The 16,096-nt window shown below is 44.9% G+C and overlaps 1 protein-coding gene across 1 annotated transcript in view; it reads left to right on the top strand.

Annotated features, from left to right (window-relative positions):
* Positions 1 to 16,096, top strand: part of SMYD3 (SET and MYND domain containing 3) — a 457,100-nt gene that overhangs the window by 237,364 nt on the left and 203,640 nt on the right. The gene's annotated exons all lie outside the window — the stretch shown is intronic.

Below are 16,096 nucleotides of genomic sequence, written 5' to 3'. Positions count from 1 at the left end.
TCGCCGGAGGAGGCCAGGCCAGTGTTGAGGACAGCAGCCAAGCCTGCGTGTGTGTTAGTGCTAACCTGGAAGGTGCTGGTCATCCTTCAGCATTTGTACTATCTCAGAAAGAACAAGTGCTGCCCTGGCCGGTGTGGCTCAGTTGGCTGGGCATTGTCCTGTGAACCAAAAGATTGCTGGTTCGATTCTCATTCAGGGCACATGGCGGGGCTGTGGGCTGGAAGGTAGGGGCATGCAGGAGGCAGCTGATTGACTTTCCCTCTCACATTGATGCTTTTCCTCTCCCTTCCTCTCTCTCTAAAAATCGGTTTAGAGAAGAAAAAGAGAGGACACATGTTTTCTATTCTTCTCACTATTAGTTTTCTTACTGGTTGGATGCAGTGGGAATTCTGCCCGCTGGGGAGTAATAAAACATGATCGTTCCTGGGTCTTGGGCAGCTCACCTGGTTTAAATCTGCTGTGTGCAGAGATGGAGTTCTCGGGTCCTCTGGCTTCCCTTCCGGCCTAATGCCTTTCTCATCATGTTTAAAGCTCGCCTTTCTGCCTCTGACATAAGTCATGCTAGCACCTTGTAAATCCTACTTGTAATACCTTTCTATTACTAAGGTGTAAACACTATTGTTTCTACCCCATTTGCTTTTCTCTCTGTCATTTTTATAGAGCTCTTTAACCTGCTAATGTTCCAGGATATTAATTTAAAACAGCCGGCCCAATAATAGAAGCCTCCTCCTTGCCTGTGAGGAGCTGACCCCTTTTTACCTGTTTCCTTTTCACATTCGCTTTGGAAGCTCAATTTTCATAATCTTTTGAGCGAGTGCTCCGCTACCCTGGTGCTTGCAATTTAATAGCCTTATTATTTTCAAGACTCTGTACCTAGAGCACACACCCAGCTACTATTTTTTTTTTTTTCTAAACACACTCTCCTAGCTCAGTCAGGATTTTTATTTAATTTTCTTTCTTTACATTGTAGGAAATGGAATTCCTATTTGTATTTTCACAACCCACTCACCTTTCTTCTTTTTACGTTTGTTCTGTCAGTATTCAAGGGTTTCAGCTTGGCCATCCTGGCTTTTAGCTCTCAGGCCAGCCTCCTCCTGTTTAGCTACGTGGTCAGAGCTGCCGAATTAAATGTCTAACGGACTGTGCCAGGGTTTGTTCTGGAAACTCTTTTTAAGACTCACTTCATGTTTTCCCCTTCATTTCTGGTTACTCCTCAAGTCTACCAGTTAGTCTGTCTGAAAAATATTACTGTGTTGAATGTTGATTCTTTTGTACAGAGGTTTTGTTGATTCCCACGGGCTTGTACAGATGTTCTAATGCTTTGGTTGATGGGATTTCTCTTAACATTAAGGGCTTCATCTATTTGTCCTTGTTTCTGGACTCCAGCTTTCAAAAAAGCAGCACGCACCATTTGAAGGACCTTACACAAAAGCCAAAACTATAATGGATGGGGTTAAAGGGCTGAGATTATTGAAGTTGCTAAAGGTAAGGCTGCGGGCAGACTTAACCACGCGCGTTTATAAAAGTACCCAGCATCCTCTGTGTCACTCACGCCCCTTGCACAGAGGCGGTTGCATTGGGCCTTTTCAGCTGGAGCTGGACAGTGACTGTGCTCCAGTCACAGTGAGGAACCAGGAGCTGTGTCTTGCATAGGAGGCCTAAGCGTGACCCCGGGAGCCTCTCCTCGGTGGTGTGAACGACTGCGAGAGGGTCCCTCTGGGATCTCAGTCCCTGGACGTGATGGGGTAACCATGAAGAACGTGGAACTTTGGAGGCATTCTCCACATACAGGATCCTAGTCTGATTTCTGCGGTCAGTTTTATCCTGTTTTTCTAAATGTGACTCAAAGCCCTCCATAGGGTGGAGGAAATAATGAGATGTATGACTAGTCCCTCAGTCCATTTCCTGGGTCAGAGTGTGAATAGGCCCAGGGAGGAGGTGGTGTGGTGCAGTGGGAAGAGCATGGTGCTGGGCGTCAGGTGTCTGGATGGGGACCAGCTCTGCAAGTGCTGTGATTGGCCACGTGGCCTGAGCTTGTTTCTGCATCACCGTAGGCTTCGGCTTTCCCTGTCACTGTGTAGGAGCCTGGTCAGGAGCTTCAGCGCAGTGAGTGGCCTTGGAGGGAGGTTGCAGTTACAGAGGGAGGGGCTACAGCAGGGAGTATAGGTGACCAAGCAGCCAGGAGGCTGGAGGAGAACCTGGGGAAGCTAAGGAAGTGGGAGGAGGTGGGTGCCCGGGGCGGGGGGGGAGGGTGAGGAGGCTTAGTTTCCGGGAGGAATTGGTGAGGAAGAATGTGTTGGTGGCACTGGCAATGGATGCTCCCTGTCTTAGAGAGAAGCTGACCACCCTCTCTCTTTTAAAACTTGGATTAATTGGGCAGGATTAGACACAGCTTGCTCAAGTTTCTCCTTCTGTTGTCTTCATAATTAGGTTAAAATCGTGCTCTTTCTTTGAAGATTTCAGGGAATTCTTTTTGTCATTTGGAGTGCCCCGCCAAAGAGGCAGAGGCAGTCATCTCTGTGAAGTGAGGCTGGGAGGGTGAAGGTGCAGGGGCAGTTAGCTCAGGAAGCGGCTGTGAGGCGCTTCTCGGGGTGTGCGGGAGCGGCAGGTGTGTTATTTAGATCACTGGTGTTGGGCTCACAAGCAGCAGGGGTGATATTATGGCTCAGGGTTCGGTGTCTTCCATCCCCGAATTCACACTGGGCACTGGGTCCCAAAGCAGACAACCCTGGTCCGTTTCTTAACTCAGTAACTTGAATTCTGTCTCTCGTAAATAACGTTATACAAATTAAGGAAATATCTATTCCACTGGGAACAGACATTCTCAGCTCTCCTTTGTTTGTGTGTAGAGCCTGCCCACAGTGCCATTCTTGCAATGATATAATTCATAGCATTGTCACTGAGTGTCCTGAGTCCTGCATTGGCAAATGGGATGTCAGGTGCATTGTTACTGCTGAGCAGTCTCAGCGTTGGGAGGAGGAGAGCGTGTCAGCTGATAGTCTGAAGTAGGTTTTATTAATGTTATAAGTAGACAGATTCCTCCCTTCACAGCTGCCTGTAATGTCAAGGACACCTCTCCTTTCCACTGAAGTGGAGTGGGGTGCAGGGAGAAAGTGGGCGGATGTCTTCCTCATCCTATTGTTCCCTCATTTCTCCCGTGCACTGCTGCTCTGCACGGTGGGTGCTGCGTTTCTCTCAGTGGAATTAAACCTGCAGGAACTAGTTTCCCTCTGTTCACAAGAGCATTTGTTTGCACACCATCTTGGCTCTTAGTTCCTCCCACTTCTCAAGGATGGGAATGCATGCGGAGAGATGGATAATAGTAATTTTCCTGGCATTAGTGATCATTTTATCTGTAGGAGCAAATGGAGCCGCATGATGTACATGCTGCTGGGAAGATGTTCCCTGCGTGGATTCTGGTTGCTTTTAACGCCCATCATGTCTCAGTAGGGCTTCTGGCTGCTCCTGCCCTGCTCATGTCACCCTTGGGAGTGCCCAGGCAGCAGCTGCTGTGGTGGCTGCCCCTTCTCTTATGCCCTTCAGGTGGCAAGCATCATGACTTGGAGGGAAGTTGTGAGGCAGGTGGTATTCTTAAATAGAACCACAGAGTTATTGGTTTATTAAAATGTTCTTACTTGGGGATATTCATATTCAGAAAAAGTGTTTGCTTGCTGAAGAGGCACTAAGGAGAAGGAAGGATTGACTGCTAATATAATCCCATCTATAATAATAAAAGCATAATATGCTAATTAGGACAGCCGAATGATCTTCTGGACATCCTTCCAGACGAATTTCTGGACAAAGCTGGGGCTGTGAGGGCTGAGCCCATTGCACGAATTTTGTGCATCAGGCCCCTAGTATATGTTTCCTCACCGCCAAACCCATCATACCTAGATTTTGGGCGGTTTTGGATTTCTGACTCAGATGTGGGGAATTTTCCTCTCAAGGAAATTTCAGAGTTAAAAATAAAACCCTCATTGGTCGACTTTTTAGATGATATTAGGGAATCAGCTCATTATTTTGAATACTGGTGAACAAAGGGAAAGCATCAAGTATTTTTCTGCTTCCCTTTATAAATTGTATCTCAGGTTTGCTGAGTAGTTGATGATAGAGTCTCTCTTTAGAGAAATAACCTAGCTAATAAATGAGGAAAATTTCAGACAGTCAGAATTCATTATTTTGCAACTCGAGATGAGTTCGTGGATCTGAGCAGCGAGCCTCACTGGCTGCCCACACCACACAGACACAGCCTGGGATGGCACGTCTCCTGGCGAAGAAGCCAGCATCCAAGATATTCTTGCCAAATCTTAGAACTGTAACCTGATCTGGCCTCGTTCTCTGTCTACCAGTTAACAGAAAGCACAGAGGCCCAGGGAGCAGTGTGAGTTACACATTATGGAGATGCAACTTTAGAAATCTATTGTTGACTGGGCGACTGTACAGGACAAACCACTCCATTTCAATGACAAAAAGAAAAGCTGAAGAAAAAAGAGATTGGGAGGGAAATCTATAGATGAAAAGGATTTAAGAGATCTATCAACCCTATAATGCCTAGACCTTTTTTGTATTGTGGTTATCTGAATATTTGATGCCATTAATGAATCCTTGTTAATAAGTTTTAGGAATCACAACATTTTTTAGAACAAAAATGAGCCGTGTAAGTATTGGCAGATGGAAAGATATGATGTCTGGGATTAGCTTCAGCATAATCCAGGAAGGTGAGTAACACATGGGTAAGGGAAGAAGATTGGCCATCATTACTAGCGCTGGCAGGTGGTCACATGAAGGTGTTCTCTCTACTTATGTATATGTTTGAAATAACCTGTCATAGCATGTTTTCCAGAGAGGATTTTAGGTAAAGTTGTGTACTAAGGCTCTGGGTACAAGGGAGAGGAGGAAATGCTGTTAAGTCCTTACTACCGTACCTGATGTGTTCTACATTGAGTGCTTATTGACTATTTCCAAGTCCTGCATGCACCTAGTCATTCGTCTTGCTATGAGTACGAATTATTCGTTTGCTTATTTTAGTGAATATTTACGGGTAAGTGTGACGTGGCGAGCACCAACTGCTTCCGTAAATGAAGTAACATAAGCAGAGCCCATCACACTCAGTGGTATTTCTGGCCTGCACTCCTCTATGGCGTCTCTGAACTGTATGCGAATATTTGCAAGACCAGAGGGCTTACAGCAGTCCTGTGGCCTCATTGCTGGATTCATTCGAGTTCAGTCTTTAATATTCTTCTCAGGATAGCTCTAACCATCTGCTGGGGCTTTGCCTTCCGTTCCAGTCATCCAGCTCTTAAAGGTCGCAGGTGCCACCTGCTTGGTTCCAGAAGGACCATCTCTGTCCCTGGCACGGGCTGTCCACGTGCCTGCCAGTTGAACAGCGAGCCACAGCTTCCTGGGTGAGATCCGTGGGGAAGCTCCCCCTCTGCCATCTCACCTTCCGAACTGTTGTTACACTCTGGAAGATTTTCCAATTACGACATCTAATTACAAGGAAGAATAAATTACTGAAGCAAGTTAAATTATCTTGTGTGTCATAACAGTAATTAACATTCAAATGAGAAACTGCTGCCATTTTTATAAACATCGCTAAGCAGAGGCAGTGTCCCCTTTGACAGCAGGCGCAGGGGGGCGCTCTCTCCCTGAGGCCTGCCCTGGGAGCGTCTGCATGGTTAGAGAATCTCATGAGACTGATGTCTTTGGAGAGACTGACCTTTGAATTGCCTCATTTCCATCTAAGGCTTTAGAGACATAACGACGTTTCTGTCCACTCACACCATCATCTACTTTCTCCTCAGGGCCCTCCATGCTTTAAACTTCCTCCCATATTTAGGAAGGGCTGGGCACCAGTCTGGTCACAAAACATTGTGTGGATGAGGCTTTATCTGGAAAGCAGCTCACAGCTCTTCCAGAGCCAGTTTTCGAGAATCCCCTGTCATTCTTGCCCTTCTATGCTCTTCTGCAGGAACCTGTCCTCTCCTCTGTGCTCTTGATTTTGCCTTGTGCTTTTGAGCTCCTTTATAGAGTGAGCACACCTGCCTTTCTCAGTGCAGTTGCTAGCCTGGAATTACCATGTATAGTGGTTAGTATTATAGTTTAAAAAAAATATTTTTATTGATTTCAGAGAGGAAGGGAGAAGGAGACAGAGATAGAAACACCAATGATGAGAGAGAATCACTGATCGGCTGCCTCCTGCACGCCCCCTATTGAGGATCAAGCCTGCAACCCAGCATGTGCCCCGACTGGGAATCAAACTGTGACCTCCTGGTCCATCGGTTGATACTCAACCACTGAGCCACGCTGGCTGGGCATAGTATTTGGTAGTTTTTAACGGCAGTGCTAAAGTGATAAAGGCAAAGAAGATAGCAGGAAAACCTTACATTTATACAGTAATTGCATGCAGGACTAATGGGAAAGGGCATGCAGCCACTTTTGTCCTCCGGTGAGTAGTGTGTGCAGTTAAAACTCAACAAGGTGTGGGAAGATGCTCTAGTCTGCCACTAGCAGTGGGATGGTGAATTGTTTTTATTTTTTTGGTAGACTACTACTATTTTTTTGGTAAGTCTAGACTTTATTTAGACAACTGTCATGGCAACTCTGGATACAAGTCTGCCTTTGGTAATAATGAGTTGTTATGATTCTTGTTCTTGTTCTTTTTACATTACAGACTCTTAAGTGTGAGTGTTGTGAGAGGATCTCATTTGAGAGAGCAGTGAAATCATACATATGCTCATAACCCAGCAGGTGGCCTTAATACACCCTACCCTTTCCTGCTGAAGAGAATAGCACATTAGCAGAGTGTGTAAGCGTTTACTAGGCATACCAGTTTATAATGCGGATTTTTTTTAATAGATGGAGTTACACATATGTTGATATACATATGTGATTTGATATGTATGCTATTTTCTTATATTGACAGCAAGCTTCAAAACTTCATATGTCAAATTTGCTGAAAGTGTTAAAATCATAGATATTTTTATGCCTAAAACTGTTGAGTTTCATGCCAAAAAAAAAGAGCATTTGAAGGAAGTTTTAATTCATTACTTTCTTTGAAGAAAAGTGCTGCTGAATACTTCGGGAAGCTTATGGTGAACATGTTCTATCTCAAGATACTTGTGAACACTGGTTTAAATGCTTTAAAAGTGATGATTTCAATGTGAAAGACAAAGAATGTCCAGGTCAACTGAAAAAATCTGAAGACCAACAATTACAGGCATTATTGGATGAAGATGTATGTCAAACTCAAAAACAACTTGCAGAAAGACTAAACTTGCTTAGCAAACAATTTCTGATTGTTTACAAGCAATGGGAAAGATTTTAAAGGAAGGAAAACGGGTGCCACATCAACTGAACGAAAGACAAATGGGAAACTGAAAAGTCATCAGTAAAATGTTGCTTCAATGGAACGAAAGAAAGTCTTTTTTGCATCTAATTGTGACTGGCGATGAAAAGTGGATTTATTTTGAGAATCCCAAATGCACAAAATCATGGATTGATCCAAGTCAACCATCAACATCGACTGCAAGGCCAGTTTGCTTCAGAAAGGAGACAATGATCTGCGTTTGGTGGGATCAGGAAGGTGTAATGTGTTATGAGCTTCTAAAATCAGGTGAAACCGTTAATACTGATTGCTACTGACAACAAATAATCAATTTGAACCACGCTTTGATTGTGAAACTACCAGAATCTGCCAGAAGACACGGCAAAGTAATTTTGCTTCATGATGATGCACCATCACACACTTCAAAACCAGTTAAAGACACGGTAAAAGATCCCGCCTTATTCACCAGACCTTGCTTGTTCTGATTGATTATCACTTGTTCTGATTGACAGCACACACACTTTCTGAGCAGCACTTCACAATTATGAAGAAGTGGAAAACTGGGTCTCTAGTTCGCCTCAAAACAAGGGAAGTTCTATTGGGAGGATATCCACAAATTACCTGAAAGATGGGGGAAATGTGTAGCTAGCGATGAATAGTACTTTGAATAAAGCACTTTTGATGTTTCTCTTGAAATTATAGTGTTTTATTTGATTACAAATCTGCATTATTAACTGGTATACCTAGTACATCGCCCTTCCTAACATCACACGTAGGTGGCTCTGGTGTTAGGGAACGATCTGACTGAGTCAGGAATATAAACACAGATGTTTATATCCTCATGCCAGGTATCAATAATAATGGTTCCTATAATATTTAAATTGCAAGCCTGCAAAGAAACTAAAAAATTCTCTTTCTTTACATTTAAATAGAAATATATTTCCACCAACTTCGGTTAAATTAGGGAGATGTACACATTATGTTTGTCCCTTCCACTTGGGTTTCTTTAGCTCAAGTGGCTGACCTCGCACCTACAGGGAGGAGCCTGCATTTACCAGCATTCTATGTAATAAAAGGCTAATGTGCAAATTGTCCCCCATGGCCCCTCCCCCCAGCCGGTCCCACCCCGCCCATGCAGGAATTTGTGCACCGGGCCTCTAGTCTTTGATTAAAGGCCAATAAAAGTGTCCATCCTCATTGTTAGACATTGCATGTTATTTCAGTTCTAAAGAACAAAATACTACTTTTTAGTGACAGTATCAGCTCAATTTAACTAGTGCTTTTTTTAAAAAAAAGTTTCCTCTTTCTGCCAAGGGCTCTGACGAGCCAGTATGGCCCCAAAATGTGGTCCCTTTTTGGATCTGGACAGCGATGGGAGGAACCAAGAATGGCCTTTATACAGTGTACTCAGTGTAGTCGAGGGAGGCTGATTACTCATCTCTAGTTTTGCAATTTCATGCTTTGTGTCATGTGAGCAGAAAGAATTATATTGTGGTTTCTAGTGAGGGGTTTGTGTTGGGATCTAGTGGAAGCAATGAATAGGGAAGGAGGCTACTGGAATGGACTAAAAATTCACATCCTTATTGATTTTTAATAAGATCTTAGACTATCAGACTTGTTTCCCATTCCTTGCTGCTTTTGCATAAATATCTATTCTGAAAGGACGGTGCCATATGAAGTCACTTGGATCAATACAAATTGCTTTTCATGGAGAACATACTTAAGACAGGAAACACCTTTGAAATAATTACATATTTTGGAAAAGGGTTTTATTCTGGCTAATTTGCCCGTTTCATTTGCAGTGTGATTAAAAACCCTCCTCAGTGAAAAGTTGGTAATTAGATGATTGTCATATTCTCCCACTTGACAATCCCACACATCAGCAAATTACCCTCTATTTTCCAGAAGTATCTCCAACAAATGTTGTTCAGCAAGATTGTGAGGGGCTAACGATAGTTCATTTCCGTGCATGGAGTGAGTGCTCACCCTGGAATGCCCGTCCCCCTGGATGGCTCAGAAAGCACCCCCAGATCTGTGGTGGGAAGTGAGTCACCTCCAGTAGCTGGGTTGACTGTCTGAAGTGTGTTAGTCCAGGGAGTGAAAGAATGTTAAAGGTTAGTTAGGGTGCTTCTGTCCTACTGCAAAGATTGCTCATTTAAAAGCATGACCTTTTTGTTTGTTTCATATGTGTGTAATTGTTCTACATCTCAAAGACCAAAGCAATTATTTTACCTGAAAGGTACACTTCTGTCAGGGATAGTTATTGTTTTATCTCATTTAGCAGCAAGAACATTCTAAGTTTATTACCATAACTTATGGAAACATGTTGAAACCTAACTTCAATTTTTTTTGGTACAATAAAAGGATAGTTGTCACGTCACAAAATACAATAATATGTCATTTTGTAAAAAAAAATTATAAATATTGTAAAATCATATTTATGTCAGTATCACTAATATAAACATGATATAAATAAAATAATATTTATGTCTATATCACTAATGGAATATAGGTTAAGTTACTTCTTGAACCACACTTATATTTTCCCCCTGTAATACTCTTTTTAAAAAATTGAGTTATAATCTATAAAGAATAAAACATATAGACTTAGGTATAATTTGATGAGGTTTGAGAATTCATATTCATGTAACCCACACTCCCACACTATATAAAATATTTTCATGCTGTACACATATGTTCATAGCAGCCCTATGCACACTAGTCAGAAGGTAGAAACAGCCCTCATGTTCATTAATAGATGACCAGGTAAACTAATTGTTATAGCCAATGAAATATTATTCAGCCATAAAAAGGAATGAGGGACTGATATATGCCATAACGTGGAGGAATCTTGAAAGCATGCTAACTAAAAGAAGCCAGACACAAAAGATGTTTCATGTTTTATGATTCTATTCATATGAAACTAGAGGCCCAGTGCATGAATTTGTGCACTGGTGGGGTTCCTCAGCCTGGCTGCCTATCAGGGCTGATCTGGGCCGTCTTGTCCAGTCCCCATTGGGGCAGGCCAGCTTGGGGGAGGTAATATGGGAGGTTGGCTGTCGGAGCGCACTGACCACCAGGGGGCAGCTCCTGCTTTGACCGTCTGCCCCCTGGTGGTCAATGTGTCCTCATAGTGACCAGTTGTAACGGTCACTCAGGCCTTAATGTATATAGATATTCAAAGTAGATAAATCCATGGAGACAGAACTCATATTGGTGGTTGCCAGGGGTTGTGGGAAGGAGAATGGGCAGTGACGGCTTAATGAGCAGAGGGTTCCTTCTGGGGCGATGAGAATGTTTTGGAACAAGATAGAGAGGCTGATTTTATAACATTGTGAATGCAATCATGCTACTGACTTGTTCATTTTGAAGTGGTTCATTTATTGTGTCAATTTTCACCTCGACAAAACAAAATAAGAAGAGATCCCATGTCACGTAGCCCACAGTCATGCCTCTCTGGCAGCACGGCATGGTCACGAGCTCTGTGGCAAGCCGCCAGTTAGACAAGCGCCACCACGGACAGACATTCTGGCGAGCACTTACCATATAGAGCCCAGCCCCCAGGAGTGGATGGAGGGACAGACAGAACATCAAGGCTCCGCGTTGACTGAGGAGACACTCGGTAAATAAAGGCTCATGTGATGGGTGTGCGGAGGGATGATACGCCTTTCACACAGTGAGCGTGGGAAGGGCCTTGCCAGACACAGCGCGTTCAGACAGCATGAGGCTGCTTGTCCCGATCAGGCTGGGTTTCAGTCATGCGTACAGGACAGAGGATGACGCGGGCAGGAGCCGTGCCGTGGAGGAACCAGACAGCCCTGGGCCTCTGGCCTTCATGGAGGTGAGGGGAGCCAGGTGCGGCCTGTGAGGCCCGGGTTGAGATGGCTCTTCCCGTCCCTGTGGCCTTCGCTGTTCTCAGGTCTTTTCTCTTTGGCAGGAGTGTCAGGCACACCCTGTAGTCTCCGCCGTGGTGGCCCTGAGGAGTGGACAGAAATGTTTATTTCTTTAAAAAAAAAAAAAATAGAAGAGCCCTAGCTGGTTTGGCTCAGTGGATAGAGCATTGGCCTGCAGTGTGAAGGGTCCCAGGTTCAGTTCTGGTCAGGGCACATTCCCGGATTGCGGGCTGGATCCCCAGTGTGGGGTGTGCAGGAGGCAGCCAATCAATGATGCTCTCTCATTATTGATGTCTATCTCTTTCTTCCTCTCCCTTCCTCTGTGTGTCTCTCAGTACTCAGTGGAAAGGAGGTCTCCTCATGCTTTCTAGATCCCATTCATTCATTTTTTTTTTTTATCTAGTCTCCAGCATTTAGTCTTTTTTGCCTTTAAATGTGGTTAAGTCTTGTCGTTTTAGAAAGGGGGGAATGAGGAAGTAAGGGAGGGAGGGACAGAGGGAGAAACCCTCTTTTATTTATGTTTGAATACATTTCATCTTTCACAGTAAAAATAATATTGTCTTCATGCCTCATCTGCCCTTCTTCCTTCTCATCGGCGCACCTGGAGTTCCGGTGCTGAAGTCCATGGAGACCGCTCTGGTTGGTCACTCAATTCTCATGTCACTAAACCCAGTGAGAACTTGGTCCTTGGACTGTGGACTCATGTGTGCTGGGGGCCCGCTGACCTCTCCTGTCTTCTTCCTACCCCACCACCTGCCTGCTTACGGCTCCTCACCTGCCCTCCGAGTGACCGCATTCATCCCTTAGGCTCATTACAGACTCTTGTGGCTGATTCCCAACTGTAACCGTGTTTTAATTTCCATCGTATCCTCCCAGCAGCCAGCACAGAGCTGGTGCACAGCATGCACTGTCTTTGCTGAGTGAATGGATGGCCTGATGCATAGATATTTCCCTGGATCACTCCCCAACGAACTGTAAAAGTCATTATTAACATTTTTGTTATTGGCCACCCATTACAAGACCAGAACCTCATGTGAGCAGGGAGACGTCTGTGTCTTTCACTGCAGGGACAGTGTGGCTGGCGCATGGTAGGCATCGTTGAATGGACAGGGAAGGAGTGGCCCCCGGGGCCTTCCTGCTGCCAGGGACAAGGCCTCTGAGAGCCTGGCCCCTGAGTGCTTCTCCCCATCCTTGTGCGCTCCTCATGCTCTTCCTGAGGACCACGGCTTTGAACTCAGTTTTCACCCAGTCCCAGTGCTGCTCCTGCCCGTGTTAAGTAGGAAGTTAGACTCTTTTTTAAGTAGCTTCCCTCCCTTCTTTCCTCCTCCTTCTCTCCCTCCCTTCCCCCCTCCCCTCCCTTCCTTTTTAGCACCGGAAGAAGAAAGGATTAAAGCATAAAGAACTGGGTTCCCTGAGGCCGGGCTTGATGGAGCTTGGGAATGCCAGGTCCTTAGAGCATTCCTCACTTTCTGAGAGCAGCCTTATTTTTATACCGCCCTCCCTCAAGCCCTTCTCTTTTTTATTTTTATTTTTATATTTTGTTGCTATTTTACCGAGAGGAAGAGAGAGGGATAGAGAGTTAGAAACATTGAGTAGAGAGAATCATTGATCAGCTGCCTCTTGCACACACCCCACTGGGGATGTACCCGCAACCAAGGTACATGCCCTTGACCAGAATCGAACCTGGGACCTTTCAGTCCACAGGCTGACGCTCTATCCACTGAGCCAAACTGGGTTCGGCCCTCAAGCTCTTCTCAAAGGCCCCTGCCGGGGGAAACCAGTTGTTGAGCTATGTGGGCATTGAAACTTTGTGATCTGGCCAGGACCGGTTTGGCTCAATGGATAGAGCGTCAGCTTGGGGACTGAAGGGTCCCGGGTTCGATTCCGGTCAAGGGCATGTACCTTGGTTGCAGGCATATCCCCAGTAGGGGGTGTGCAAGAGGCAGCTGATCGATGACTCTATCTCATCGATGTTTCTAACTCTCTATCTCTCTCCCTTCCTCTCTGTACAAAATATATATATATATATATATATATATATATATATATATATATATATATATATATATATTTTTTTTTTTTTTTTTTTTTTTTTTTTTTAAAAAGAAACTTTGTGATCTGAATGGGCTCTGGTCGGGTGGGCACCGAAGAGGAGACACAGCAGAGAACTCCAACTGACATCCAATTGGTGCCTTCTCCCCTCAGTGCTCCTTTCATGAGGAGGACCACGGCCTGTGGTCTCTGAACACGTGATCTTCATTGTGGAGGTTCCATTTTCCTAGGACCTTGTCAGTCACCCCCCCCCCCCCCCCAAGGCCCTAAGGTGTCTGAGTGTCCCCGCTGAGCCCTTGCAGCACGTGGGCAGACAGCACACTCTGCTGTGCCCCCGGGCCTGAGAGCATCAGGTGTCACAAGTACTCTTTTTCCATCTCCTGCTCTATTTTTTTTAAGGTACATTTGTTCCTTCATAAAGTGACAGCAGCTACATTTATTTATCATGATGTTTACATGTTCCCTTTTCAAGTGCATCTAAATTAATAAGCACTGTGCAGAGAAAGCTAATCTGAATTTGTGTTTTTACTGAGAGCACTCTAATCAAACGGGGCCTGAACAACCCGTCAGCCAGATGGGTCCTTAGGCCTCTTACAAAGTCCGATCTTTTTCTCTGTCTGGTGGGCTGAGACCTGCTCGCCTTTATTTCCCAGTTCAGAGGGATACAGGTCAAGGAGATTACAATGACCTTATCGTGAATATGTGTAAGCCTATAAAATGCAAAAGTAAATTGGTTAAGGATCAATAAACTGTTTCTATTTCATGAAGCTTATAAAGACACCGTACATATTGCTGTATTTCAGTGAGCTGTAGCCTTACCACTTGATATACTCAATTATTTTCAAGGTCATTGCTTTTATAAAATCAGGGCAAGCTGGAAAATGTCAGGCAGCCCACACGTATAGCATGAACTCCCATGTTCATTGCCATTTTACAGTGGTGGTTTTGAGTTTCCAAGCTCATTGAGTATAAAAGTCACAGCAATTTATAATATTCGGAACATGGCATCCATTATCTCTTCAACCATTACTGTTCCAAGGATCTTTCCCAAATGAAAGAATGGCACAAAATAATGAATGTGTTCAGGGAGTTTGACTATGTAACGCCTCAGCTTAGCACTGCAGACGGAGGTGATTAGCTGAGCAGTAGGCAGCTACCGTAAGATAAACGTAATGGAGGCCTCACTGAAGGGTTACGCTCTCGGCCCCTAAGCCATTTGGGATATATTTTGACTGAGCTGCTTGCACCTACCATTTAAGCTGAAAATAAATTTTTCTTGCAGAAAGCAAATATCTAGTAACATAAGATCTTCAGTGGAAGTTGTAAAAGTTGTAATTGTGCACTTAAGTAGTTAGTCTGCGTTGCTCATCATGGAGGCGTATGGTGAAGTTTATGCCCTTTTATGGGAATCCTCACACACCAGTAATCTGTGCATGCCTCACATTTCATTGTGCTTCAGAGTTGGAAGACATTCTTAGCATCCCAACCAAGAAATCTGATCTCAAGGTTCAGATTCTTGCTGCCACCAGCTGTTAAGAGGTACTGGTGATTTTTAGCCTTCGCCAGCTTGGCCCAGTGGATAGAGCAGAGGCCTGGGAACGGAAAGGTCCCAGGTTCGATTCTAGTTAAAGGCACAGGCCCGGGTTGTGGGCTTGATTCCCAGAGGAGGCCTTGCAGGAGGCAGTTGATCAATGATTTTCTCTCATCATTGATGTCTCTCTCTTCTCTCCCTCTTCCTTCCTCTCTGAAATCAATAAAAAATATACTTAAAAAAAAAGAGGTGCTAGTTATTTTTAAATGATGCCTGAAAACCATGGACTTCTTGCATTATATAAATTTGGATTCAGAGGTAATGCAAGCACAACTTGCACATCTTTATAAACATGAGATTATGATTTTAAATGACCCAACAACATCCACACACGTTCTGCTTGTTTGGAAAGAATGAATATGCCGTGAGTGGCAGTGGGTTCAGATCCGTTGACTACACTCTTCAGGAGTAGTAGTCAAAGCAGTCTGGTCAAAGCTCTGACAGACTGTTCTGACCAGAACTCCTTCCTCTTCCCCCTCCTCCCCGCCCCCCTGCCTGCCCCTCCCCCCCTCCACCCGCCATATGTTTATTAGCTTAACCTAGCTCTGGACTGCTCTCCTAGAGGCCTTCATCTGTGAGCCGACTTGGCGATCTGTCTCTCCAGCTGATGATCTTTCTGTTCGGTTTATTTACCAGGATGCTTCCGTGCTTAGAAACACTGCTCCACAGATGTAATCTGTGCAGTCCGTCCATCCTTCCCTGACAGGCTCACCAGAAAACTGAGGCAGCCTGGCCAGCCGGATCGCATGTAGCCCGTTCACCCTTGCTCCCTGTGCTGGGAACTCAGGTTCCAGCAACACTGGCCTCCTCTCTGTTCCTGAAACTCCCCAGCTCCTCCCGGCCACACACAGGCCTTCCTCTGTTTGTAATACTCACTTTTCACTCTCCCCTTCCCGACACGCACATAGGCATGCACACACATAAACATGTGAAGACAGGCACACACGCACTCATGCGTGCACAAGCACATGCCCACATATTAGGCTCCGTGGGTGCATCTGCGTATTGGGAAGACGTGGAAGTGAATTAATGATTAAGGTAGCGTATGATACTCGGGGCGATAGGGGACATAAGGAGGCATGCGAACCGGATGCAGAGGCGGCAGGAGGCCTTCTGGAGGCAGTGATGCCTGAGCTGCTCTGAAGTCCTCAGGGAAGATGGTTCTATCACAGCAGGTGCAGCGCGGACGAGTGGAGAGTGGCATGGAGAAACAGCTTGTGCGAAGGTGGGGGG

Source organism: Pipistrellus hanaki (assembly GCF_964339955.1).
Source record: "Pipistrellus hanaki genome assembly, chromosome: 20".
NCBI lineage: Eukaryota > Metazoa > Chordata > Mammalia > Chiroptera > Vespertilionidae > Pipistrellus > Pipistrellus hanaki.
Note: the sequence above shows the minus strand (reverse complement) of the source record. Positions and strands in the feature narration are given on the sequence as shown.